The following is a 26,845-nucleotide window of genomic DNA, read 5'->3' as shown; positions in this document are numbered from 1 at the left end:
GCCATATTACTTTCCCCAAGTCTTTTTTTTAAGTTCCAGGACATACCAAATTCATGGTGATGATTTCCACAGACAGTTGCACATACACATAGACATTTTTATAGAGAGACAGACACAGAGACACACACACAAATTTACACGCACCAACGGACATGCACAGATGCCTTAGACATCTCGAGGGATCGACAGGCTGAATCACTGTCGCAACTTTGGCTGATTTTTGCGATTTTCTATCCGTAAGTATCGTGAATATTGCAGATTAATGAAAGAAAGAAAACAGCGGCGGCATTGAAAGGTGTGGGACGTTGTTCCGTCTATCTCAGAATCAGTTTTGCAGGGCCCTCGTTAAATTGTCAAACAGAATGAAATATGCTGAGAAACGTAGTCGGCAGGATTCAAATCTATGCGGGGAAACCCGAATGGATTTTTAATCTACTGCCTTAACCACTGGGCCACGACTACTGGCTTGCTGCCTTTTTAAATGATACTCAGTTAAAACTCAACCAATCATCTCTGTGCAGCAGACGGCCACAGAATCGTGAAAAAGTCACCGTTTGCTAAAAATCTGGAAGAGGCTGTATTTTTGCTGCTCTATATTGCTCTGGAACTTTTTAATATGAATCTATACCAAGAAACAGAAGCAAAATTCTGCCTCTTGTAAAATGCAGGCTTCCCGTTAGGGAACTGAACCGTGGTCTCCCGTGTAACAGGCGGGGATATTCACCACTTTCCCACGAGGAATTGATGCGCATGGGTTTTGTCAAAGCAATATTCGAGCAGTTAATAGAACTGGACACCATGAGAAGTCGACAGACACATTGCGAGACAGAGACAAACCGACAAACAGGGAGAGACAGACAGCGAGATCGAGACAACGAGAGTCAGCAAGTGTGAGACTGAAAACGAGAGGCAGACTGAGTGAGAAAAAGACTCTCAAACACATACATCTAAAGAGATCTGTGTGTGTGATCTATAAAGAGAAAGAGAGAAAGAGTGAGAGAAAGACAATCATAAAGAAAGTGACAAGGAGAGAGACAGATGGAGAGAGAGCGACAGATAGACAGAGAGACAAAGAAATAAAAAGAAAATGTTGGAAATTCTCAGCAGGTTAGAGACAGAAACTACCAGCGACAGGCAAAGAGAGACAGGCAGGCAGAGACATAGATAGACAGAGATGATGGGAAAGAGTGAGACAGTCAGACAGAGAGAGTGAGAGAATCCCATTGGAACACAACTGGACACCGTGAGAAAGAGACAGGCACATTGAGAGACAGAGACAAACAGCAAAACAGGGAGAAACAGACAGCGAGGTAGAGACAGAGAGAGACAGAAAGTTTGAGACTGAGAGTTAGGGTCAGACTGAGTGAGGCAAAGACTCAAACACACACATATACAGAGATGTGTTTGTGTGATTTATAAAGAGAGGGAGGGAAAGAGTGTGAGAAAGACAGGGACAAGGAGAGATACAAAGAGGGAGACAGATAGAGAGAAAGATAAATAGAGAGAGAGAGACATCGAGACAAAAACAGAAAATGATGGAAATACTCATCAGGTTAGAGACAGGGACGAGCAGATACAGGCAAAGACAGAGATGATGGGAAAGAACGAGACAGTCAGACAGAGAGTATGACAGAATCCCATTGGAACAGAACTGGATACCGTGTGAAGGAGACAGATTGAGAGACAGAGACAAACAGAGAAACAGGGACAGACAGAGTGAATCAGAGAGAGGCAGACTGAGAGAGAGAAAGACTCAAACACACAAATACATATACAGCTCTCTAAAGACATAGCGAGAGGCAGAGACTGAGCGATACAGATACATTTCACAATTTCATTTCATTATCTGCTCAGATTGTCACCGAGCTGCAGAAAAATGCAAATGCAACAGATGAAAATCAGTTATCACTGAGCAGAATGGGATATATCACTGTTTAATTAAGTAATTACCAGGCGTGGGGTTCGAACCCACGCAGGTATCAACCCATTGGATCTTAAGTCCAACGCCTTAACCACTCGGCCATCCTGGTGCCGTTAGCTATTGGATTCTGTCTATGTGAGAATCTGGGCTTCAACTCCATCTCCACAGACACACACAAAATCATCGGGTTTCAGGGATCATTTCCGAACATTTTTCGGAATATTGACACGGGGGCAACTCTCCTATTCTTTTTCGAGTAATGCTCTGGGACCTCTCACAACCACCCGAGTGCGCAGACGGAGCTTCAATTTAACATTTCATCCGAAAGTTAACAGTTTCAACACTGCAAAATTCCCCAAATGCTGCAGTTGAGTGTTAGCCAAGATTATATGCTGAAGTCTCAGGAGTGCGACTTGAACACACAAACTCCTGATTCAGTCAAGAATGCTGCCACTGAACCAAAGCTGAGACAAAAGTTCACAGCCATATTACTTTCCCAAGTCTTTTTTTTAAGTTCCAGGACATACCAAATTCATGGTGATGATTTCCACAGACAGTTGCACATACACATAGACATATTTACAGATAGACAGACACAGAGACACACACACAAAAATTTACACGCACCAACGGACATACACAGATGCCTTAGACATCTCGAGGGATAGACAGGCTGAATCACTGTCGCAACTTTGGCTGATTTTTGCGATTTTCTATCCGTATGGATCGTGAATATTGCAGATTAATGAAAGAAAGAAAATAGCGGCGGCATTGAAAGGTGTGGGACGTTGTTCCGTCTATCTCAGAATCAGTTTTGCAGGGACCTGGTTAAATTGTCAAACAGAATGAAATATGCTGAGAAACGGAGTCGGCAGGATTCAAATCTATGCGGGGAAACCCGAATGGATTTTTAGTCTATGGCCTTAACCAATGGGCCACGACTACTGGCTCGCTGCCTTTTTAAATGTTACTCAGTTAAAACTCAACCATCCATCTCTGTGCAGCAGACGCCACAGAATAGTGACAAAGTCACCGTTTGCTAAAAATATGGAAGAGGCTGTATTTTTGCTGCTCTATATTGGTCTGGAACGTTTTAATATGAATCTATACCATGAAACAGAAGCAAAATTCTGCCTTTTGTAAAATGCAGCCTCCCCGTTAGGGAATTCAACCGTGGTCTCCCGTGTGACAGGCGGGGATATTCACCATTTTCCCACGAGGAATTGATCCGCATGGATTTTGTCAAAAGCAATATTCGAGCTGTGAATAGAACTGCACACCATGAGAAGTCGACAGCCACATTGCGAGACAGAGACAACCTGGCAAACAGGGAGAGACAGACAGCGAGATCGAGACAACGAGAGACAGCAAGTGTGAGACTGAAAACGAGAGGCAGACTGAGTGAGAAAAAGACTCTCAAACACATACATCTAAAGAGATCTGTGTGTGTGATCTATAAAGAGAAAGAGAGAAAGAGTGAGAGAAAGACAATCATAAAGAAAGTGACAAGGAGAGAGACAGATGGAGAGAGAGCGACAGATAGACAGAGAGACAAAGAAATAAAAAGAAAATGTTGGAAATTCTCAGCAGGTTAGAGACAGAAACTACCAGCGACAGGCAAAGAGAGACAGGCAGGCAGAGACATAGATAGACAGAGATGATGGGAAAGAGTGAGACAGTCAGACAGAGAGAGTGAGAGAATCCCATTGGAACACAACTGGACACCGTGAGAAAGAGACAGGCACATTGAGAGACAGAGACAAACAGCGAAACAGGGCGAAACAGACAGCGAGGTAGAGAGAGAGAGAGACAGAAAGTTTGAGACTGAGAGGGAGGGTCAGACTGAGTGAGGCAAAGACTCAAACACATACATATACAGAGATGTGTTTGTGTGATTTATAAAGAGAGGGAGGGAAAGAGTGAGAGAAAAACAGGGACAAGGAGAGAGACAAAGAGGGAGACAGATAGAGAGAAAGATAAATAGAGAGAGACATCGAGACAAAAACAGAAAATGATGGAAATATTCATCAGGTTAGAGACAGGGACGAGCAGAGACAGGCAAAGACATGGACAGACATAGATGATGGGAAAGAACGAGACAGTCAGACAGAGAGTATGACAGAATCCCATTGGAACAGAACTGGATACAGTGTGAAGGAGACAGATTGAGAGACAGAGACAAACAGAGAAACAGGGACAGACAGAGTGAATCAGAGAGAGGCAGACTGAGAGAGACAAAGACTCAAACACACAAATACATATACAGCTCTCTAAAGACAGAGCGCGAGGCAGAGACTGAGCGATATAGATACATTTCACAATTTCATTTCATTATCCTCTCAGATTGTCACGGAGCTACAGAAAAATGCAAATGCAACAGATGAAAATCAGTTATCACTGAGCAGAATGGGAGATATCACTGTTTAATTAAGTAATTACCAGGAGTGAGGTTCGAACCCACGCAGGTATAAAGTCATTGGATCTTAAGTCCAACGCCTTAACCACTCGGCCATCCTGGTGCCGTCAGCCATTGGATTCTGTTTATGTGAGAATCTGGGCTTCAACTCCACCTCCACAGACACAAACAAACACATCGGGTTTCAGGGAGCATTTCCGAACATTTTTCGGAATATTGACACGGGGGCAACTCTCCTATTCTTTTTCGAGTAATGCTCAAGGACCTCTCACAACCACCCGAGTGCGCAGACGGAGATGCAATTTAACATTTCATCCGAAAGTCAACAGTTTCAACAATGCAAAATTCCCCAAATGCTGCAGTTGAGTGTTAGCCAAGATTATATGCTGAAGTCTCAGGAGTGCGACTTGAACACACAAACTCCTGATTCAGTCAAGAATGCTGCCACTGAACCAAAGCTGAGACAAAAGTTCACAGCCATATTACTTTCCCCAAGTCTTTTTTTTAAGTTCCAGGACATACCAAATTCATGGTGATGATTTCCACAGACAGTTGCACATACACATAGACATTTTTATAGAGAGACAGACACAGAGACACACACACAAATTTACACGCACCAACGGACATGCACAGATGCCTTAGACATCTCGAGGGATCGACAGGCTGAATCACTGTCGCAACTTTGGCTGATTTTTGCGATTTTCTATCCGTAAGTATCGTGAATATTGCAGATTAATGAAAGAAAGAAAACAGCGGCGGCATTGAAAGGTGTGGGACGTTGTTCCGTCTATCTCAGAATCAGTTTTGCAGGGCCCTCGTTAAATTGTCAAACAGAATGAAATATGCTGAGAAACGTAGTCGGCAGGATTCAAATCTATGCGGGGAAACCCGAATGGATTTTTAATCTATTGCCTTAACCACTGGGCCACGACGACTGGCTTGCTGCCTTTTTAAATGATACTCAGTTAAAACTCAACCAATCATCTCTGTGCAGCAGACGGCCACAGAATCGTGAAAAAGTCACCGTTTGCTAAAAATCTGGAAGAGGCTGTATTTTTGCTGCTCTATATTGCTCTGGAACTTTTTAATATGAATCTATACCAAGAAACAGAAGCAAAATTCTGCCTCTTGTAAAATGCAGGCTTCCCGTTAGGGAACTGAACCGTGGTCTCCCGTGTAACAGGCGGGGATATTCACCACTTTCCCACGAGGAATTGATGCGCATGGGTTTTGTCAAAGCAATATTCGAGCTGTTAATAGAACTGGACACAATGAGAAGTCGACAGACACATTGCGAGACAGAGACAAACCGACAAACAGGGAGAGACAGACAGCGAGATCGAGACAACGAGAGACAGCAAGTGTGAGACTGAAAACGAGAGGCAGACTGAGTGAGAAAAAGACTCTCAAACACATACATCTAAAGAGATCTGTGTGTGTGATCTATAAAGAGAAAGAGGGAAAGAGTGAGAGAAAGACAATCATAAAGAAAGTGACAAGGAGAGAGACAGATGGAGAGAGAGCGACAGATAGACAGAGAGACAAAGAAATAAAAAGAAAATGTTGGAATTTCTCAGCAGGTTAGAGACTGGAACTACCAGCGACAGGCAAAGAGAGACAGGCAGGCAGAGACATAGATAGACAGAGATGATGGGAAAGAGTGAAACAGTCAGACAGAGACTGAGAGAATCCCATTGGAACACAACTGGACATCGTGAGAAAGAGACAGGCACATTGAGAGACAGTGACAAACAGCAAAACAGGGAGAAACTGACAGCGAGGTAGAGACAGAGAGAGACAGAAAGTTTGAGACTGAGAGTTCGGGTCAGACTGAGTGAGGCAAAGACTCAAACACATACATATACAGAGATGAGTTTGTGTGATTTATAAAGAGAGGGAGGGAAAGAGTGAGAGAAAGACAGGGACAAGGAGAGCGACAAAGAGGGAGACAGATAGAGAGAAAGATAAATAGAGAGAGAGAGACATCGAGACAACAACAGAAAATGATGGAAATACTCATCAGGTGAGAGACAGGGACGAGCAGAGACAGGCAAAGACAGAGATGATGGGAAAGAACGAGACAGTCAGACAGAGAGTATGACAGAATCCCATTGGAACAGAACTGGATACCGTGTGAAGGAGACAGATTGAGAGATAGAGACAAACAGAGAAACAGGGACAGACAGAGTGAATCAGAGAGAGGCAGACTGAGAGAGTCAAAGACTCAAACACACAAATACATATACAGCTCTCTAAAGAGAGAGCGAGAGGCAGAGACTGAGCGATACAGATACATTTCACAATTTCATTTCATTATCTGCTCAGAATGTCACCGAGCTGCAGAAAAATGCAAATGCAACAGATGAAAATCAGTTATCACTGAGCAGAATGGGAGAAATCACTGTTTAATTAAGTAATTACCAGGAGTGGGGTTCGAACCCACGCGGGTATAAACCCATTGGATCTTAAGCCCAACGCCTTAACCACTCGGCCATCCTGGTGCCGTCAGCTATTGGATTCTGTCTATGTGAGAATCTGGGCTTCAACTCCACCTCCACAGACACACACAAACACATCGGGTTTCAGGGAGTATTTCCGAACATTTTTCGGAATATTGACACGGGGGCAACTCTCCTATTCTTTTTCGAGTAATGCTCTGGGACCTCTCACAACCACCCGAGTGCGCAGACGGAGCTTCAATTTAACATTTCATCCGAAAGTCAACAGTTTCAACAATGCAAAATTCCCCAAATGCTCTAGTTGAGTGTTAACCAAGATTGCATGCTCAAGTCTCAGGAGTGCGACTTGAACACACAAACTCCTGATTCAGTCAAGAATGCTGCCACTGAACCAAAGCTGAGACAAAAGTTCACAGCCATATTACTTTCCCAAGTCTTTTTTTTAAGTTCCAGGACATACCAAATTCATGGTAATGATTTCCTCAGACAGTTGCACATACACATAGACATTTTTACAGATAGACAGACACAGAGACACACACACAAAAATTTACACGCACCAACGGACATGCACAGATGCCTTAGACATCTCGAGGGATAGACAGGCTGAATCACTGTCGCAACTTTGGCTGATTTTTGCGATTTTCTATCCGTATGTATCGTGAATATTGCAGATTAATGAAAGAAAGAAAATAGCGGCGGCATTGAAAGGTGTGGGACGTTGTTCCGTCTATCTCAGAATCAGTTTTGCAGGGACCTGGTTAAATTGTCAAACAGAATGAAATATGCTGAGAAACGGAGTCGGCAGGATTCAAATCTATGCAGGGAAACCCGAATGGATTTTTAGTCTATGGCCTTAACCAATGGGCCACGACTGCGGGCTCGTTGCCTTTTTTAATGTTACTCAGTTAAAACTCAACCATCCATCTCTGTGCAGCAGACGGACACAGAATAGTGAAAAAGTCACCGTTTGCTAAAAATCTGGAAGAGGCTGTATTTTTGCTGATCTATATTGCCCTGGAACTTTTTAAAATGTATCTATACCAAGAAACAGAAGCAAAATTCTGCCTTTTGTGAAATGCAGCCTCCCCGTTAGGGAATTGAACAGTGGTCTCCCGTGTGAAAGGCGGGGATATTCACCACTTTCCCACGAGGAATTGATGCGCATGGATTTTGTCAAAAGCAATATTCGAGCTGTGAACAGAACTGGACACCATGAGAAGTCGACAGACACATTGCGCGACAGAGACAAACCGACAAACAGGGAGAGACAGACAGCGAGATCGAGACAACGAGAGACAGCAAGTGTGAGACTGAAAACGAGAGGCAGATTGAGTGAGAAAATGACTCTCAAACACATACATCTAAAGAGATCTGTGTGTGTGATCTATAAAGAGAAAGAGGGAAAGAGTGAGAGAAAGACAATCATAAAGAAAGTGACAAGGAGAGAGACAGATGGAGAGAGAGAGCGACAGATAGACAGAGAGACAAAGAAATAAAAAGAAAATGTTGGAAATTCTCAGCAGGTTAGAGACTGGAACTACCAGCGACAGGCAAAGAGAGACAGGCAGGCAGAGACATAGATAGACAGAGATGATGGGAAAGAGTGAGACAGTCAGACAGAGACTGAGAGAATCCCATTGGAACACAACTGGACACCGTGAGAAAGAGACAGGCACATTGAGAGACAGAGACAAACAGCAAAACAGGGAGAAACTGACAGCGAGGTAGAGACAGAGAGAGACAGAAAGTTTGAGACTGAGAGTTAGGGTCAGACTGAGTGAGGCAAAGGCTCAAACACATACATATACAGAGATGTGTTTGTGTGATTTATAAAGAGAGGGAGGGAAAGAGTGCGAGAAAGACAGGGACATAGAGAGCGACAAAGAGGGAGACAGATAGAGAGAAAGATAAATTGAGAGAGAGAGACATCGAGACAACAACAGAAAATGATGGAAATACTCAAAGGTTAGAGACAGGGACGAGCAGAGACAGGCAAAGACCGAGATGATGGGAAAGAACGAGACAGTCAGACAGAGAGTATGACAGAATCCCATTGGAACAGAACTGGATACCGTGTGAAGGAGACAGATTGAGAGACAGAGACAAACATTGAAACAGGGACAGACAGAGTGAATCTGAGAGAGGCAGACTGAGAGAGACAAAGACTCAAACACATAAATACATATACAGCTCTCTAAAGACAGAGCGAGAGGCAGACTCTGAGCGATACAGATACATTTCACAATTTCATTTCATTATCGGCTCAGATTGTCACCGAGCTGCAGAAAAATGCAAATGCAACAGATGAAAATCAGTTATCACTGAGCAGAATGGGAGAAATCACTGTTTAATTAAGTAATTACAAGGAGTGGGGTTCGAATCCACGCGGGTATAAACCCATTGGATCTTAAGCCCAACGCCTTAACCACTCGGCCATCCTGGTGCCGTCAGCTATTGGATTCTGTCTCTGTGAGAATCTGGGCTTCAACTCCACCTCCACAGACACACACAAACATATCGGGTTTCAGGGAGTATTTGCGAACAATTTTCGGAATATTGACACGGGGGCAACTCTCCTATTCTTTTTCGAGTAATGCTCTGGGACCTCTCACAACCACCCGAGTGCGTAGACGGAGCTTCAATTTACCATTTCATCCGAAAGTCAACAGTTTCAACAATGCAAAATTCCCCAAATGCTGCAGTTGAGTGTTAGCTAAGGTTATATGCTCAAGTCTCAGGAGTGCGACTTGTACACACAAACACCTGATTCAGTCAAGAATGCTGCCACTGAACCAAAGCTGAGACAAAAGTTCACAGCCATATTACTTTCCCAAGTCTTTTTTTTCAGTTCCGGGACATACCAAATTCATGGTGATGATTTCCACAGACAGTTGCACATACACATAGACATTTTTACAGATAGACAGACACAGAGACACACACACAAAAATTTACATGCACCAACGGACATGCACAGATGCCTTAGACATCTCGAGGGATAGACATGCTGAATCACTGTCGCAACTTTGGCTGATTTTTGCGATTTTCTATCCGTATGTATCGTGAATATTGCAGATTAATGAAATAAATAAAATAGCGGCGGCATTGAAAGGTGTGGGACGTTGTTCCGTCTATCTCAGAATCAGTTTTGCAGGGACCTGGTTAAATTGTCAAACAGAATGAAATATGCTGAGAAACGGAGTCGGCAGGATTCAAATCTATGCGGGGAAACCCGAATGGATTTTTAGTCTATGGCCTGAACCAATGGGCCACGACTACTGGCTTGTTGCCTTTTTAAATGTTACTCAGTTAAAACTCAACCATCCATCTCTGTGCAGCAGACGGCCACAGAATAGTGAAAAAGTCACCGTTTGCTAAAAATCTGGAAGAGGCTGTATTTTTGCTGCTCTATATTGCTCTGGAACTTTTTAATATGAATCTATACCAAGAAACAGAAGCAAAGTTCTGCCTTTTGTAAAATGCAGCCTCCCCATTAGGAAATTGAACCGTGGTCTCCCGTGTGACAGGCGGGCATATTCACCACTTTCTCACGAGGAATTGATGCGCATGGGTTTTGTCAAAGCAATATTCGAGCTGTGAATAGAACTGGACACCATGAGAAGTCGACAGACACATTGCGAGACAGAGACAAACCGACAAACAGGGAGAGACAGACAGCGAGATCGAGACAACGAGAGACAGCAAGTGTGAGACTGAAAACGAGAGGCAGACTGAGTGAGAAAAAGACTCTCAAACACATACATCTAAAGAGATCTGTGTGTGTGATCTATAAAGAGAAAGAGGGAAAGAGTGAGAGAAAGACAATCATAAAGAAAGTGACAAGGAGAGAGACAGATGGAGAGAGAGCGACAGATAGACAGAGAGACAAAGAAATAAAAAGAAAATGTTGGAAATTCTCAGCAGGTTAGAGACATGAAGTACCAGCGACAGGCAAAGAGAGACAGGCAGGCAGAGACATAGATAGACAGAGATGATGGGAAAGAGTGAAACAGTCAGACAGAGACTGAGAGAATCCCATTGGAACACAACTGGACACCGTGAGAAAGAGACAGGCACATTGAGAGACAGAGAGACAAACAGCAAAACAGGGAGAAACTGACAGCGAGGTAGAGACAGAGAGAGACAGAAAGTTTGAGACTGAGAGTTAGAGTCAGACTGAGTGAGGCAAAGACTCAAACACATACATATACAGAGATGTGTTTGTCTGATTTATAAAGAGAGGGAGGGAAAGAGTGAGGGAAAGACAGGGACAAGGAGAGAGACAAAGAGGGAGACAGATAGAGAGAAAGATATATAGAGAGAGAGAGACATCGAGACAGAAATAGAAAATGATGGAAATACTCTTCAGGTTAGAGACACGGACGAGCAGAGACAGGCAAAGATAGAGATGGTGGAAAAGAACGAGACAGTCAGAAAGAGAGTATGACAGAATCCCATTGGAACAGAACTGGATACCGTGTGAAGGAGACAGATTGAGAGACAGAGACAAACATTGAAACAGGGACAGACAGAGTGAATCTGAGAGAGGCAGACTGAGAGAGACAAAGACTCAAACACATAAATACATATACAGCTCTCTAAAGACAGAGACTGAGCGATACAGACACATTTCACAATTTCGTTTCATTATCTGCTCAGATTGACAATGAGCTGCAGAAAAATGCAAATGCAACAGATGAAAATCAGTTATCACTGAGCAGAATGGGAAAAATCACTGTTTAATTAAGTAATTACCAGGAGTGGGGCTCGAACCAACGCGGGTATAAACCCATTGGATTTTAAGCCCAACGCCTTAACCACTCGGCCATCCTGGTGCTGTCAGCGATTCGATTCTGTCTATGTGAGAATCTGGGCTTCAACTCCACCTCCACAGACACACACAAACACATCGGGTTTCAGGGAGTATTTCCGAACATTTTTCGGAATATTGATACGGGGGCAACTCTCCTATTCTTTTTCGAGCAATGCTCTGTGACCTCTCACAACCACCCGAGTGCGCAGACGGAGCTTCAATTTAAGATTTCATCCGAAAGTCAACAGTTTCAACAATGCAAAATTCCCCAATGCTGCAGTTGAGTGTTAGCCAAGGTTATATGCTCAAGTCTCAGGAGTGCGACTTGTACACACAAACTCCTGATTCAGTCAAGAATGCTGCCACTGAACCAAAGCTGAGACAAAAGTTCACAGCCATATTACTTTCCCAAGGGTTTTTTTAAGTTCCGGGACATACCAAATTCATGGTGATGATTTCCACAGACAGTTGCACATACACATAGACATTTTTACAGATAGACAGACACAGAGACACACACACAAAAATTTACACGCACCAACGGACATGCACAGATGCCTTATACATCTCGAGGGATAGACATGCTGAATCACTGTCGCAACTTTGGCTGATTTTTGCGATTTTCTATCCGTATGTATCGTGAATATTGCAGATTAATGAAAGAAAGAAAATAGCGGCGGCATTGAAAGGTGTGGGACGTTGTTCCGTCTATCTCAGAATCAGTTTTGCAGGGACCTGGTTAAATTGTCAAACAGAATGAAATATGCTGAGAAACGGAGTCGGCAGGATTCAAATCTATGCGGGGAAACCCGAATGGATTTTTAATCTATGGCCTTAACCAATGGGCCACGACTACTGGCTCGTTGCCTTTTTAAATGTTACTCAGTTAAAACTCAACCATCCATCTCTGTGCAGCAGACGGCCACAGAATAGTGAAAAAGTCACCGTTTGCGAAAAATCTGGAAGAGGCTGTATTTTTGCTGCTCTATATTGCTCTGGAACTTTTTAATATGAATCGATACCAAGAAACAGAAGCAAAATTCTGCCTTTTGTAAAATGCAGCCTCCCCGTTAGGAAATTGAACCGTGGTCTCCCGTGTGACAGGCGGGGATATTCACCACTTTCCCACGAGGAATTGATGCGCATGGGTTTTGTCAAAGCAATATTCGAGCTGTGAATAGAACTGGACACCATGAGAATGCTATGGGACCTTTCACATCCACCCGAGTGTGCAGATGAAGCTTCAATTTAACATTTCATCCGAATGTCAACAGCTTCAACAATGCAAAATTCCCCAAGCACTGCATTTGAGTGTCAGCCAAGATGACGTGCTCAAGTCTCAGGAGTGCGACTGACACACACAACCTCCTGATTCAGTCGAGAATGGAGCCACTGAAAAAAAGCCGATACCAAAGATCACAACCGTATTATTTTCCCGAAGCTTTTTAAAATTTCCAGGACGCACCAAATTCATGGTGATGATTTCCATAGACAGTTGCACATACACAGAGACATGCATACAGACAGACATACACAGACACACACATACACAATAACCAAAAATATACACGCATCAACATAGAAACATAGAAACAAATAAATTAGTTGCAGGAGTAGGCCATTCGGCCCTTCGAGCCTGCACCATCATTCAATAAGATCATGGCTGATCATTCAACCTCAGTACCCCTTTCCTGCTTTCTCTCCATACCCCTTGATCCCTTTAGCCGTAAGGGCCATATCTAACTCCGTTTTGAATATATCTAACGATCTGGCCTCAACAACTTTCTGCGGTAGAGAATGCCAGAGTGAAGAAGTTTCTCCTCATTTCGGTCCTAAATACCTTACCACTTAATCTTACACTGTCACCATTGGTTCTCGAATTCCACAGCAATGGGAACATTCTACCCGCCTCTAACCTGTCCAATCTCGTCGGAATTTTATATATTTCTATGGGAGCGCCTCTCATTCTTCTAAACTCCAGTGGATACCAGCCCAGTTGATCCAGTCTCTCCTCATATGTCAGTCCTACCATCCCGGGAATCAAGCTGGTGAATCTTCGCTGTACTCCCTCAATAGCAAGGACGTCCTTCCTCAGATTGTGAGAACAAAACTAAACACAATATTCCAGGTGTGACCCCACCAAGGCTCTGTACAACTGCAGTCAGACCTCCCTGCTCCTGTACTCAAATCACCCAGCTATGAAGGCGAACATGCCATTTGCCTGCTTCACCGCCTGCTGCACCTGCGTGCCAACTTTCAATGACTGATGTACCATGACACCCAGATCAAGATATACACAGAGTGCCTTATACAAATAGATGGATAGACAGGCAGGTTCACTGTCGCTACTTTGGCTGGCTTTTGTTCCATCTATCTCAGAATCAGTTTTGCATGAACCTGGTTAAATTATCAAACAGAATGAAATATGCTGAGAAACGCAGTCGGCCGGAATCAAATCTGCACGGGGAAACCCCAATGGATTTTCAGTCCATCGTCTTAACCACTCGGCCACAACTACTGGTCCGCTGCCTCTTTAAATGTTACTCAGATAAAACTCAGTCATCCATTTCTGTGCAGCAGACGGCCACAGAATCCTGAAACAGTCTTCGTTTGCTAAAAATCTGGAAGTAGCAATCTGATCTTGCTGTATTTTTAATGTTCTATATACTCTGGAACTTTTTAACATGAGTCGATACCAAGAAACAAAAGTAAAACTTTGTATATTTGAAACAACTGCCTCCTCGTCGGCGAATTGAACCCCAGTCTCCCGCATGACAGGCAGGGATACTCACCACTATACTAACGAGGAACTGACAGATAGTGGCTCTGTCAGACCTGGAATCGAGATGTGAACAGAACTGGACACCATGAGAAGCCGACCGACGTATTGAGAGACAGAGACAAACCGACAAACAGGGAGAGACAGACAACGAGATAGAGACAACGAGAGACAGAAAGTATGAGTCTGAGGCAGACTGAGTGAGAAAAAGACTCAAATACAAACATATACAGAGATGTGTGTGTGTGATTTATAAAGAAAGAGAGGGAAAGAGTGAGAGAAAGACAATGATAAAGACAGTGACAAGGAGAGAGACAGATAGCGAGAGAGAGATAGAGACAAAAAATGAAAATGATGGAAATACTTATCAGGTTAGAGACAGGGACGAACAGAGGCAGGCAAAGACATGGTCAGACAGAAATGATGGGAAAGAGAGAGCCAATCAGACAAAGAGTCTGAGAGAATCCAATTGGGACATACGTGGACACCGTGAGAAAGAGACAGATTGAGAGACAGAGACAAATCGAGAAACAGGGACAGATAGATTGAGACAAAGACTCAAACATACAAACGCATACACAGCTCTCGAAAGAGAGAGAGAGGCAGAGACCGAGCGACACAGATACATTTCACAATTTCATTTCATTATCGGCTCAGAGTGTCACATAGGTACAGAAAATTGCAGATTCAACAGATGAAAATCCGGTATCACTGATCGGAATGGGAGGAAATCCGTGTTAAATTAAAGAGATACCAGGAGTGGGGTGCAAACCCACGCGGGAAAAGTCCATTGAATTTTAAAGCCACCGCCTTAACCACGCGGCCATCCTGGTCCTGTCACAATCTGGATTCTGTCTCTGCGAGAATCTGGATTCAACCCCACTCCCACAGACACACACATACACATCGTTTTTCAGTGAGCATTTACGAACATTTTTAGTAATATTGACACGGGGGCAACTCTCTTATTCTTTTTCGAGTAATGCTCTGGGATGTTTCACATCCATACGAGGGTGCAGACGGAGCTTCAATTTAACATTTCATCCGAACGTCAACAGCTTCAACAATGCAAAATTCCCCAAGTGCTGCACTAGAGTGTTAGCCAAGATTATATGCTTAAGTCTCAGGAGTGGGAATTGAACACACAAACTCCTGATTCAGTCGAGACTGCTGCCACTGCAACAAAGCCGATACCAAAGTTCACAACTGTATTATTTTTCCCAATTCTTTTTTATAAGTTCCAGGACATACCAAATTCATGGTGGTGATTTCCACAGACAGTTACACGCACCAGCGGAGATGCACCGATGCATTAGACATATAGAAGGATAGGCAGTCTGAATCACTGCAGAAAATTTGACAGCTTTTTGCGTTTTTCTATCCGTGTGTATCTTTAATATTGCAGATTAATAAAAATCAGAAAGAGATGTCAGTGTTGAATGTTATTCCACCTATCTCAGGATCAGTTTTGTAGAGACATGGTTAAATTGTGAAATGCAATGAAAACTGCTGGTTATCGAAGTCTGCAGGATTCGAACCTGCATGGGGAAAACTCAATGGATTTCGAGTTCATCGCCTTAACCACTCGGCCACGACTAATGCATTTCTGCCTCCTTGAACTTTACGCAGAAACAACTCAGTCATCCATCTCTGTGCAGCAGACGGCCAAAGAATCATGAAAAAGTCTCCGTTTGCTCAAAATCAGGAAGAGGCAATCTCCTCTACCTGTATTTTTACAGTTCTATATTGCTCAGGAACTTTTTAATATGAATCTCTTCCAAGAAACAGAAGTAAAATTCAACATTTTGAAACAACTGCCTCCCCATCGGGGAATTGATCCCCGGACTCCTCATGACAGGCGGGAATACTCACCACTATACAAACGAGAAACTGACGAGCATCAGTTCTGTCAGAACAGGAATCGAGTTGTGAGTCGAACTGGACACCATGAAAAGTCGACAGACACATTGAGAGACAGAGGCAAACCGACAAACAGGGAGAGACAGACAGCGAGATAGAGACAACGAGAGACAGCAAGTGTGAGACTGAAAACGAGAGGCAGACTGAGTGAGAAAAAGACTCAAACACATACATATACAGAGGTCTGTGTGTGTGATCTATTAAGAGAGAGAGGGATAGAATGAGAGAAAGACAATGATAAATACAGTGACAAGGAGAGATACAGATAGAGAGAGAGAGATAGAAACAAAAGCAGAAAATGATGGAAACTCTTATCAGGTTAGAGACAGGGACTAACAGAGACAGACAAAGAGAGACAGACAGGCAGAGACATAGACAGACAGAGATGATGGGAAAGAGTGAGATAGTCAGAAAGAGAGACTGAGAGAATCCGATTGGAACAGAACTGGACACCGTGAGAAAGAGAGAGACACATTGAGAAACAGAGACAAACAGGGAAACAGGGAGTGACAGAAAGTGAGATACAGACAGAGAGAGACAGAAAGTTTGAGACTGAGACGGAGGGTCAGACTGAGTGAGACAAAGACTTGAAAACATACATACACAGAGATGTGTTTGCGTGCTCCAAAATGAGAGGGAGTCAAATAGTGATGGAATGAAAAGAAAAAGCCAGGGACAAAGAGAGAGACAAAGAGGGAGACAGATGGAGAAAAAGAGAGATAGAGAGAGAGACAAAGAGGCAAAAACAGAAAATGATGGAAATACTCATCAGGTTAGAGGCAGGGAGTAATAGAGACAGGCAAAGACATGGACAGACAGAGATGATGGAAAGAGAGAGACAGTCAGACAGATAGTCTGAGAGAATCCCTTTGGAACAGAACTTGACACCGTGAGAAAGAGACAGATTGAGAGACAGAGACAAACAAAGTAAAAGGGACAGACAGAGTGAATCAGAGAGAGGCAGACTGAGAGAGACAAAGATTCAAATACACAAACACATACACAGCTCTCTAAAGGGAGAGAGAGGCAGAGACTTAGCGACACAGATACATTGCACAATTTCATTTCATTATCTGCTCAGAGTGTCACCGAGTTACAGAAAAATGCAAATGCAACAGATGAAATTCGGGTATCACTGAGCAGGATGGGAAAAGAATCTTTGTTTAATTAAGCAATCACCAGGACTGGGATACGAACCCACGAGCGTGAAAACCCATTGGATCACCAGCCCAACGCCTTAACCACTCGGCCATCCTGGTCCCGTCACAATTGGATTCTGTCTCTGTGAGAATCTGGGCTTCATCTCCACCCCCACAGCCACACACATGCACATCGGGTTTCAGGGAGCATTTCCGATCATTTTTAGCAATATTGACACGGGGGCAACTCTCCTGTTCTTTTTGAAGTAATGCTCTGGGACCTCTCACATCCACCCGAGTGCGCAGACGGAGCTTCAATTTAACATTTCATCCGAATGTCAACAGCTTCAAAACAGCAAAATTCCCCAAGTCCTGCAGTTGAGTGTTAGCAAAGATTATATGCTCAAGTCTCAGGAGTGCGACTTGAACACACAAACTCCTGATTCAGTCGAGAATGTTGCCACTGAACCAAAGCTGAGACAAAAGTTCACAGCCGTATTACTTTCCCCAAGTCTTTTTTTTTAAGTTCCAGGACATACCAAGTTCACGGTGATGATTTCCACAGACAGTTGCACATACACAGAGACATATATACAGATAGACAGACACAGAGACACAGTCGATTCAATCTCTCCTCATATGTCAGTCCTGCCATCCCGGGAATCAGTCAGGTAAACCTTTGCTGCACTCCCTCAATAGCAAGAAAGACCTTCCTCAGATTACGAGACCAAAACTGAACACAATATTCCAGGTGAGGTCTCACAAAGGTCCTGTACAACTGCAGTAAGACCTCCCTGCGCCGATACTCAAATCCCCTAGTTATGAAGGCCAACATACCATTTGCCTTCTTCACTGCCTGCTGGAACTGCATGCCAGCTTTCAATGACTGATGTACGATGACACCCAGGTCTCGTTGCAGCTCCCGTTTTCCAAATCTGCTGCCATAAAGATAATATTCTGCCTTCGTGTTTTTGCCACTAAAGTGGATAACCTCATATTTATCCACATTATACTGCATCTGCCATGCATTTGCCCTCTCACCTAACCGGTCCAAGTCACACTGCAGTTCTTAGCGTCCTCCTCACAGCTCACACCGCCACCCTGTTAGTATCATCTGCAAACTTGAAGATATTACACTCAATTTCTTCATCTAAATCATTAATGTATATTGTAAATAGCTGGGATCCCAGCACTGAGCGCTGTGGCACCCCACAAGTCACTGCCTGCTTTTCTGAAAAGGACCGTTTATCCCGACTCTCTGCTTTCTGTCTGCCAACCAGTTCTCTATCCACGTCAGTACATTACCCCCAATACCATGTGCTTTAACTTTGAACACCAATACGTGTGTGGGACCTTGTTGAAAGCCTTTTGAAAGTCCAAATACACAACATCCACTGGTTGCCCTTGTCCATTATACTAGCTACATCCTCAAATAATTCCAGAAGTTTTGTCGAGCTTGATTTCCCATTCATATATTCATGCAGCTTGGACCGATCCTGTCACTGCTTTCCCAATGCGCTGCTATTTCATCTTTAATAAATCGATTCGTACATTTTCCCCACTACTGATGTCAGGCTAACCGGTCTGTAATTATCCGCTTTCTATCTCCCTCCTTTTTTAAAATGTGGTGTTACATTATTTACCCTTCAGTTCATATGAACTGATCTAGAGTCGATAGACTGTTCGAAAATGATCATCCGCTATTTCTAGGGCCACTTCCTTAAGTACTTTCCAATGCAGACTATCAGGCCCCGGGGATTTATCGGCCTTCAATCCCATCAATTTCCCGAACACAATTACCTGACTGATAAGGATTTCCTTCAGTTCCTCCTTCTCGCTAGATCCTTGGTGCCCTAGTATTTCTGGAAGGTTATGCGTTTCTTCCTTCGTGAAGACAGAACCAAAGTGATTGTTCAACTGGTCTACAATTGCCTTCTTCCCCATTATAAATTCACCTGAATCTGATTGCAAGGGACCTACGTTTGTCTTCTCTAATCTTTGTGTCTTCACATATCTATCGAACTTTATTATGTTCCCAGCAAGATTCCTCTCATAATCTATGTTCCCCCTCCTAATTAAACCCTTTGTCCTCCTCTGCCGAATTCTAAATTCCTCCCAGTCCTCAGGTTGAAGCTTTTGCTGGCCAATTTATATGCCTCTTCCCTGGATTTAACACTATCCTTAATTTCCTTTGTTAGCCACGGTTGAGCCACATTCCCCGTTTTATTTTTACTCCAGTCAGGGAAATACAATTGTTGAAGTTCATCCATTTGATCTTTAAATGTTTGCAATGGCCTATCCACCTTCAACCCTTTAAGTATCATTCGCCAGTCTATTCTAGCAAATTCACGCCTCATACCATCGAAGTTATCTTTCCTTAAATTCAGGACCCTAGTCTCTGAATTAACTGTGTCACTCGCCACCTTAATAAAGAATTCTACCTTATTATGGTCACTCTTTCCCAAGGGGCCTCGCACAACATGATTGCTAATTGGTCCTTTCTCATTACACATCACCCAGTCTAGGATGGCCAGCCCTCTAGATGATTCCTCGATATACTGAGTGAGAAAACCATCCCTAATACGCTCGAGGAAATACTCCTCCACCATATTGCTACCTGTTTGGTTAGCCCAATCTACATGTAAAGTAAAGTCGCCCTTGATAATAGCTGTATCTTTATGGCACGCATCCCTAATTTCTTGTTTGATGCTGTCCCCAACCTCACTACTACTGTCTGCTGATCTGTACACAACTCCACTTGCGTTTTCTTCCCTTCGGTATTCCGCAGCTCCACCCATTCATATTCCACATCATCCAAGCTAATGTCGTTCCTTACTATTGCCTTAATTTCCTCACTATTGCCTTAATTTCCTCTTTAACCAGCAACGCTACCCTACCACCTTTTCATTTCTGTCTATGCTTCCTGAATGTTGAATTCCCAGCCTTGGTCACCCTGGAGCCATGTCTCCGTGATGTCAATTATTTCATATTCAGTAATTGCTGCTTGTGCAGTTAATTCGTCCAGCATATTACGAATACTCCTCGCAATGAGGCACAGAACCTCCAGGCTTGTTATTTTAACACACGTTGACCCTTTAGAATTTTGCTGTAAAGTGGCCCTATTTGATTTTTGCCGTGGGTTTCTCTGCCCTCCACCTTTACTTTTATTCTTTCACTTCTGCGCCCATTCTACTTCCCTCTGTCTACCGTCGCCCTGCCATATTACTTTAAACCCTCCCCAGAAACGCTAGCATGCACTCCCCCTTGAACATTGGTTCTGGTCCTGCCCAGGTGCAGACCGTCCGGTTTCGTTCTGGTCCCACCTCCCGCAGAACCGGTTCCAAAGTCCCAGAACTTGAATCCCTCCCATCTGCACCACACTTCAAGCCACGTATTCATCTGAGCTATCCTGCGATTCCTGCTCCGACTAGCAGGTGGCGCTGGTAGCAATTATGAGTTTGCGACCTTTGAAATCCTACTTTTTAATTTAACTCCTAGCTCCCTGAATTCAGCTTGTTGGTCCTCAGACACATTGAGTCAGAGACTCAAACACGTAAAGATATACAGAGCTCTCTAAAGACATAGAGTGAGAGGCACTTCACAATCCCATTTCTTTGTCAGTTGAGAATGTGACAGAGTTACAGTTTCAACAGAAGGCATTAGGGTATCACTGAGCAGGATGGGAGAAAATCGGTGTTAAATTCAAGAGTTACCAGGAGTGGGGTTCGAACCCACGTGACTATAAACCCATTGGATCTTAAATGCAACGACTTATACACTCGGCCATTCTGGACTTGTGAACCTTCACATTCTGTCTCTGTGAGAATCTGGGCTTGAGCTCCACCCTCACAGACACACGCATACACACAGGTTTTCAGTGAGCATTTCAGAATATTTATATAAAAGTGACATGGGGGCAACTCAGTACTCTTTATCGAATAATGCTGTCGGAACATTCACATTCACCCGAGAGAGCAGATGGAGCTTCAATTTAACATTTCATCCGAAAGTCAACATCTTCAACAATGCAAAATTCCCCAAGTACTGCACTTGAGTGTCAACCAAGATTATATGCTCAAGTCTCAGGAGTGGGACTTGAAGTCGAAAATGCTGTCGCTGAAGCAAAGCCGATATCAAATGTCACAACCGTATTATTTTCCCCAAATCTTTTTTAAAAGTTCCAGGACATACCAAATTCATGGTGATGATATCCGCAGACAGTTGCGCATGCACAGAGACATATACACAGATAGACAGACACAGAGACACACACACAGATAGACAGACACAGAGACACACACGCATACATAACCAAAAATATAGATGCACCAATGGACATACACAGAGTGCCTTAGACATATAGAGGGATAGACAGGCTGAATCACTGTCGCTAATTTAGCTGATTTTTGCGTTTTTCTATCCGTATGTATCGTAAATATTGCAGATTAATGAAAATGAGAATAACATGTCAGTGTTGAAAGGTGTGGGACGTTATTCCATCCAACTCAGGATCCGTTTTGCAGGAACCTGGTTAAAGTCTGAAATTGAATGAAAAATGCTGACATCCGTATTCGGCAGGATTCGAATCTGCGCGGGTAAACTCCAATGGATATCTAGTCCATCGCCTTAACCACTCGGCCACGATTACTGCGTCTGTGTGTTCTTAAATGTTACTAAGATATAACTCAATCATCCATCTCTCTGCATCAGAACACCACAGAGTCCTGAAAAAGTCTCCGTTTCCTAAAAATCTGGAAGAGCCAATATCGTCTTGCTGTATTTTTACTCTTCTATGTTGCTCTGGAACTTTTAATATGAATCTATACCGAATAACAGAAGTACAATTCTACATTTCGAAAATGCTTCCTCCCGCATGACAGGTGGGGATACTCACGACTATACTAACGAGGTACTGACGGGTGTAGATTTTGAGACAGCAGGAATCGAGCTGTGAAAAGAACTAGACACCATGAGAAAGAGACAGACACATTGAGAGACAGATACAAAAACAGGAACAGGGAGAGACAGAGAGCGAGCTAGAGAAATAGAGAGAGAGCAAGTGTGAGACTGAGAGGGATAGGCAGACTGAGTGAAACAAAGACTCAAACACACACATACACAGATATGTGTGTGTGTGTGCTCCATAAAGAGAGGGAGGCAAAGAGTACAGAAAAGCCAGAGACAAAGACAAAGTCATGGAAAAAGGGAGCGTCAAAGAGAGAGAGAGAGAGATAGTGAGAGGTGAGAGCGAGAGACAGAGATAAAAACAGAAAATGATGGAAATACTCAACAGGTTAGAGACAGGGTCGAACAGAGACAGGCAAAGAGAGACAGACAGGCAGAGACATCGACAGACAGTGATGATGGGAAAGAGAGAGACAGTCAGACGGAGAGACTGTGAGAATCCCTTTGGAACAGAACTGGACACTGTGAGAAAGACACGGGCAGATTGAGAGATCGAGACAAACAGAAAAACAGGGAAAGACAGAGTGAGTCAGAGAGAGGCAGCGTGAGGGAGACAAAGACTCAAACACGCAAACACATGCACAGATCTCTAATGAGACAGAGGTAGAGAGTGAGGCAGAGACTGAGTGACACAGATACATTTCACGATTCGATTTCTTTATCGGTTCAGAATGTCATAGAGTTACAGTAAAATGCAGATTCAACAGATTCTTACGGCAGTTGTACAGGGCCTTGGTAAGGCCTCACATGGAATATTGTGTTCAGTTTTGGTCTCATAATCTGAGGAAGGACGTTCTTGCTATTGAGGGAGTGCAGCGAAGGTTCACCAGACTGATTCCCGGGATGGCTGGACTATCATATGAGGAGAGACTGGATCAACTGGATTTTTATATATTGGAGTTGAGAAGGATGAGAGGGGATTTCATAGAAACATAAGGATTCTGTCGGGACGGGACAGGTTAGATGCGGGTAGCTTGTTCCCGATTTTGGGGAAGTCCAGAACCAGGGGACACAGCCTTAGGAAAGCCATGTCTCCGTGGTGCCAATTATATCATATTCATTAATTGGTGCCTGTGCAGTTAATTCGTCCACCTTATTACGAATATTCCTCACATGGAGGCACAGAGCCTTCAGGCTTGTCATTTTAACACACTTTGTCCCTTTAGACTTTTGCTGTAATGTGGCCCTTTTTAAAAGGAATGACAAGGGTGTATGCGGTTACAGGAGGATGTGAGGGGAAACAAACATAATACGAGGGGAAGAGTGCATCCGCGATGGACCAGTATGAGATCAAAAATAATGGAAATATAAGGGGAATATCTTTATCCATGTTCCGGAGAGAAGGGAGTCTAACTATATGCCCTCACCCAGTGGGAGACGGGAGCAAGGATAGCTGCGGGTTTGACAATACTACGGAAGGACGTGTCATGGGAATAAACCCTGCCCGAACCGAACCCACACATTACACCTATCATGGGCGAGGAGAATATTGTGTGGTAACTAGCCTGGGAACTTACGTTACTCCAAGACTGTCGGTGGCAGTGGGAAGAGCAAACATGACATGCCAGGAAGACAATGACATGAAATATAAGTGATGAGATTAAGCAAGGCATGGATGTTTACATGGAAGAGCAAGCACAATCAATTCACCTGTTACTTGAAGATTTAACTGAGCTCAAGAAATAACATTAAAAGATATTAAGAGCTGAAGGAGAAAGCTGAAGAACTGGACAGTGAAATAAAGGATAACCTGAAAAACCCGCCTTGGTACTTGAGATTATACAATCCTGGATAAGGATCCTTTCCCATACCCTAGTGGCAGTAAAGATAGTAATAGCCTTGAGTTGGTTGGTGATGTTATGTAACAAGTGCAAAGACAGGCGAGGCTTACCCGAGTAAAGTTACAAGATAGGGATTCGAATTATATCCCATGTGTTAGTCCTAGTGCAGCTGATAGTGGTGTTGATGCTCCTGGGAGACTGCACAGGCAGATACAAGAGATGCAGGAAGAAGAGGTTGGCCAAGGCCCGTAACCAAGAACGCAGAAAGCCTTTGCTAGATCCAAAGAGGGTTAATCAAACAAAAAAAAACGGCATGAACACCTGATCTGAGTCGTGAGTGTCCCAATCCTATCGCCTGATCAACGAAACCGAGGCGGGAGACATAGGAATCAGGTTAGGATAAGGCAGGGAAAGGAAGATTGTTGTTCATGGTGGGATATTTTTAAGGTCTGGTCACCTGAAGCCTACGCAGTCCTCAAATTGATGTGGCATTTAATTGAGATAATAAGGGTAGTGGAAGGGACATGTATCGTGATCCAACTATATCTGATGTGTCAGATCAGAGAGATATACAACCACGTGGTTCTAGCCGAACATCAAACAGCCTTGTTAATTATGTAATGTAGGCATGATAGGGAGGCGAATGATTTTGTAACGCGTTAGGGAAACAACCAAGACCCCCGAGCTTATGCACTGTATGTACAAAAAGAAATATAAATGGCGTGCCAATATCCCAGGGGAATGGTCAGGGGTAGTGTGTAAAGACTCCGCAAAAGATGGAACTACGAGCGATCCCAGGAATATGGACTTGATAACACCATTTCCAGCAGATTGCTCAGAACATATATGTGGTCAGCTGATTATTTAGAAATACTCAGGGATCAACAGGAGGGACTGAAAGGGCAGATTACAAATTGAAATTACAATTAATAATAACAATTGCGATGTTTTAAAATGGAGTTAAGAGGTTTTTAAAATGGATCCCACAGCCTGTTTTCAGACTGTGGGAACCATGTGTGGGATGCCTTCCACAGAGGAGCAGATGTTCCAATTCATAGACCAAAGGCCTTGGGAGCTGGGCACAGACACATATAACATAGAATTTGAATTGTATAGCAAGATAAGAGTTAATTAAAAAGAATCATAACAACATGTATTTGGAATTGCCAATTAAGGCATATAGAAGCCAGATTGGAGGAAGCGCTGTACCAATCATGTATTAATCAATCAGCATTTATTAATTCGAACTTGCGTATTTACTTAATGCTATAATCTGAAACTGTATAAAGTAATATGTCTCTGGCTCTATCTTCGAGCATTCCTTCAAGGATAGCTCCCCTGCCGGCTTGTATTAATAAAACCTGCATTTACTTTAAGGCTATCAGAATCCTAGTGGTGGGTTGAAGTTAACCCTAACAACGTTAGAGAGATCGGGAGAGGTGGAGGGGCTCGAAGAGGTTAGAGAGAGAGGGACGGGTGTAGGGCTGGAGGAGGTTACAGAGATAGGGAAGGGTGTAGGGCTGGAGGAGGTTACAAAGATAGGGAGAGGTATATGGGCTCAAGGAGGTTAGAGAGATAGGGAGGGGTGTAGGGCTGGAGGATGTTACAGAGATAGGGACGGGTGTAGGGTCTAGAGGAGGTTACAGAGATAGGTAGGGGTGTAGGGACTGGAGGAGGTTACAGAAATAGGGAGGGAGTAGGGGCTGGAGGAGGTTACAGAGATAGGGAGGGGTGTCGGGACTGGAGAAGGTTACAGAGAGAGGGAAAGTTGTAGGGGCTGGAGGAGGTTACAGAGATAGGGAGGGGCGGGGCCATCGAGGGGTTTGAACAGGAAGCTGAGAATTTTAAAATCAGCGCCTCACTGGGGCTGAGGAGGGGGGAGAAGTGCAAGAACACAACCCCCTCACTACCTACCCTGCACTAACCCCCATCATCTGTTACATCACCTGGAGTTCCAGCGACACTCCTCCCCCTCTCTCTTGGTGTTTATCTACTCACTGCCTCACTCAAAACTTATCTCCCATTGACAGTCCATGTGAGTGCCCTCGTTGTCCCAGAATTGCGCCCCGTGGACACCGACTGACCTTTCCCGTTCCTCCGCCACCCTCCTCCTGTTCCGTGACGGCCGTCAAATTCAAGTTGTGTTCCAGTCAGCAAGCAAAAGATCGGGGCGGGGGGGAGGGGAGGGTTCATATAAATTAAAACACGTGGTGGGCCGGAGGAAGAGGCTTGCGGGACCGTGTTCGGCCCGCGGGCCGTATGTTTGACACCCCTGATCTATACTGTCAAACCCTGTAAGAATTTTTATGTTTTAAATTGAGATCACCTCTCATTCCTCTAACCTGTACAGAATATAGGCCTAGTCTACTCAATCTCTCCTCACAGGACAATCCCTCCATCCCAGGTATCAGTCTGGCGAACCTTCGTTGCCATCCTCAATGGTAAGTACATCCTTCCTTAGGTATGCAATCATAACTGTACACAATACTCCAGGTGTCGTCTCAGCAGGGTCCTATATAATTGCAGTAAGATATCTCGGAGCAAGTTATTATTTAAATGGAGAAAGATTGCAATGTGCCGCAAAACAGCAGGCCCTGGGGTTACTTGTGCATGAAACACTAAAGGAGAGTATGCAGGTACAGCAAG

General features: G+C 43.8%; 6 non-coding genes across 6 annotated transcripts; all 6 read right to left on the bottom strand.

Moving 5' to 3' along the window:
• Positions 1-1,947: 1,947 nt before the first annotated feature.
• trnal-uaa (transfer RNA leucine (anticodon UAA)) lies at positions 1,948-2,030 on the bottom strand. The gene has a single exon. It is a non-coding gene; the product is annotated as a tRNA-Leu (tRNA).
• A 2,327-nt stretch (positions 2,031-4,357) lies between these two features.
• Positions 4,358-4,440, bottom strand: trnal-uaa (transfer RNA leucine (anticodon UAA)). Its single transcript has one exon. It is a non-coding gene; the product is annotated as a tRNA-Leu (tRNA).
• A 2,318-nt stretch (positions 4,441-6,758) lies between these two features.
• Positions 6,759-6,841, bottom strand: trnal-uaa (transfer RNA leucine (anticodon UAA)). The gene has a single exon. It is a non-coding gene; the product is annotated as a tRNA-Leu (tRNA).
• Positions 6,842-9,162: 2,321 nt separating this feature from the next.
• Positions 9,163-9,245, bottom strand: trnal-uaa (transfer RNA leucine (anticodon UAA)). The gene has a single exon. It is a non-coding gene; the product is annotated as a tRNA-Leu (tRNA).
• Positions 9,246-11,554: 2,309 nt separating this feature from the next.
• trnal-uaa (transfer RNA leucine (anticodon UAA)) lies at positions 11,555-11,637 on the bottom strand. Its single transcript has one exon. It is a non-coding gene; the product is annotated as a tRNA-Leu (tRNA).
• Positions 11,638-17,490: 5,853 nt separating this feature from the next.
• trnat-ggu (transfer RNA threonine (anticodon GGU)) lies at positions 17,491-17,573 on the bottom strand. The gene has a single exon. It is a non-coding gene; the product is annotated as a tRNA-Thr (tRNA).
• Positions 17,574-26,845: the final 9,272 nt, after the last annotated feature.

Source organism: Pristiophorus japonicus, chromosome 23, assembly GCF_044704955.1.
Source record: "Pristiophorus japonicus isolate sPriJap1 chromosome 23, sPriJap1.hap1, whole genome shotgun sequence".
NCBI lineage: Eukaryota > Metazoa > Chordata > Chondrichthyes > Pristiophoridae > Pristiophorus > Pristiophorus japonicus.
Note: the sequence above shows the minus strand (reverse complement) of the source record. Positions and strands in the feature narration are given on the sequence as shown.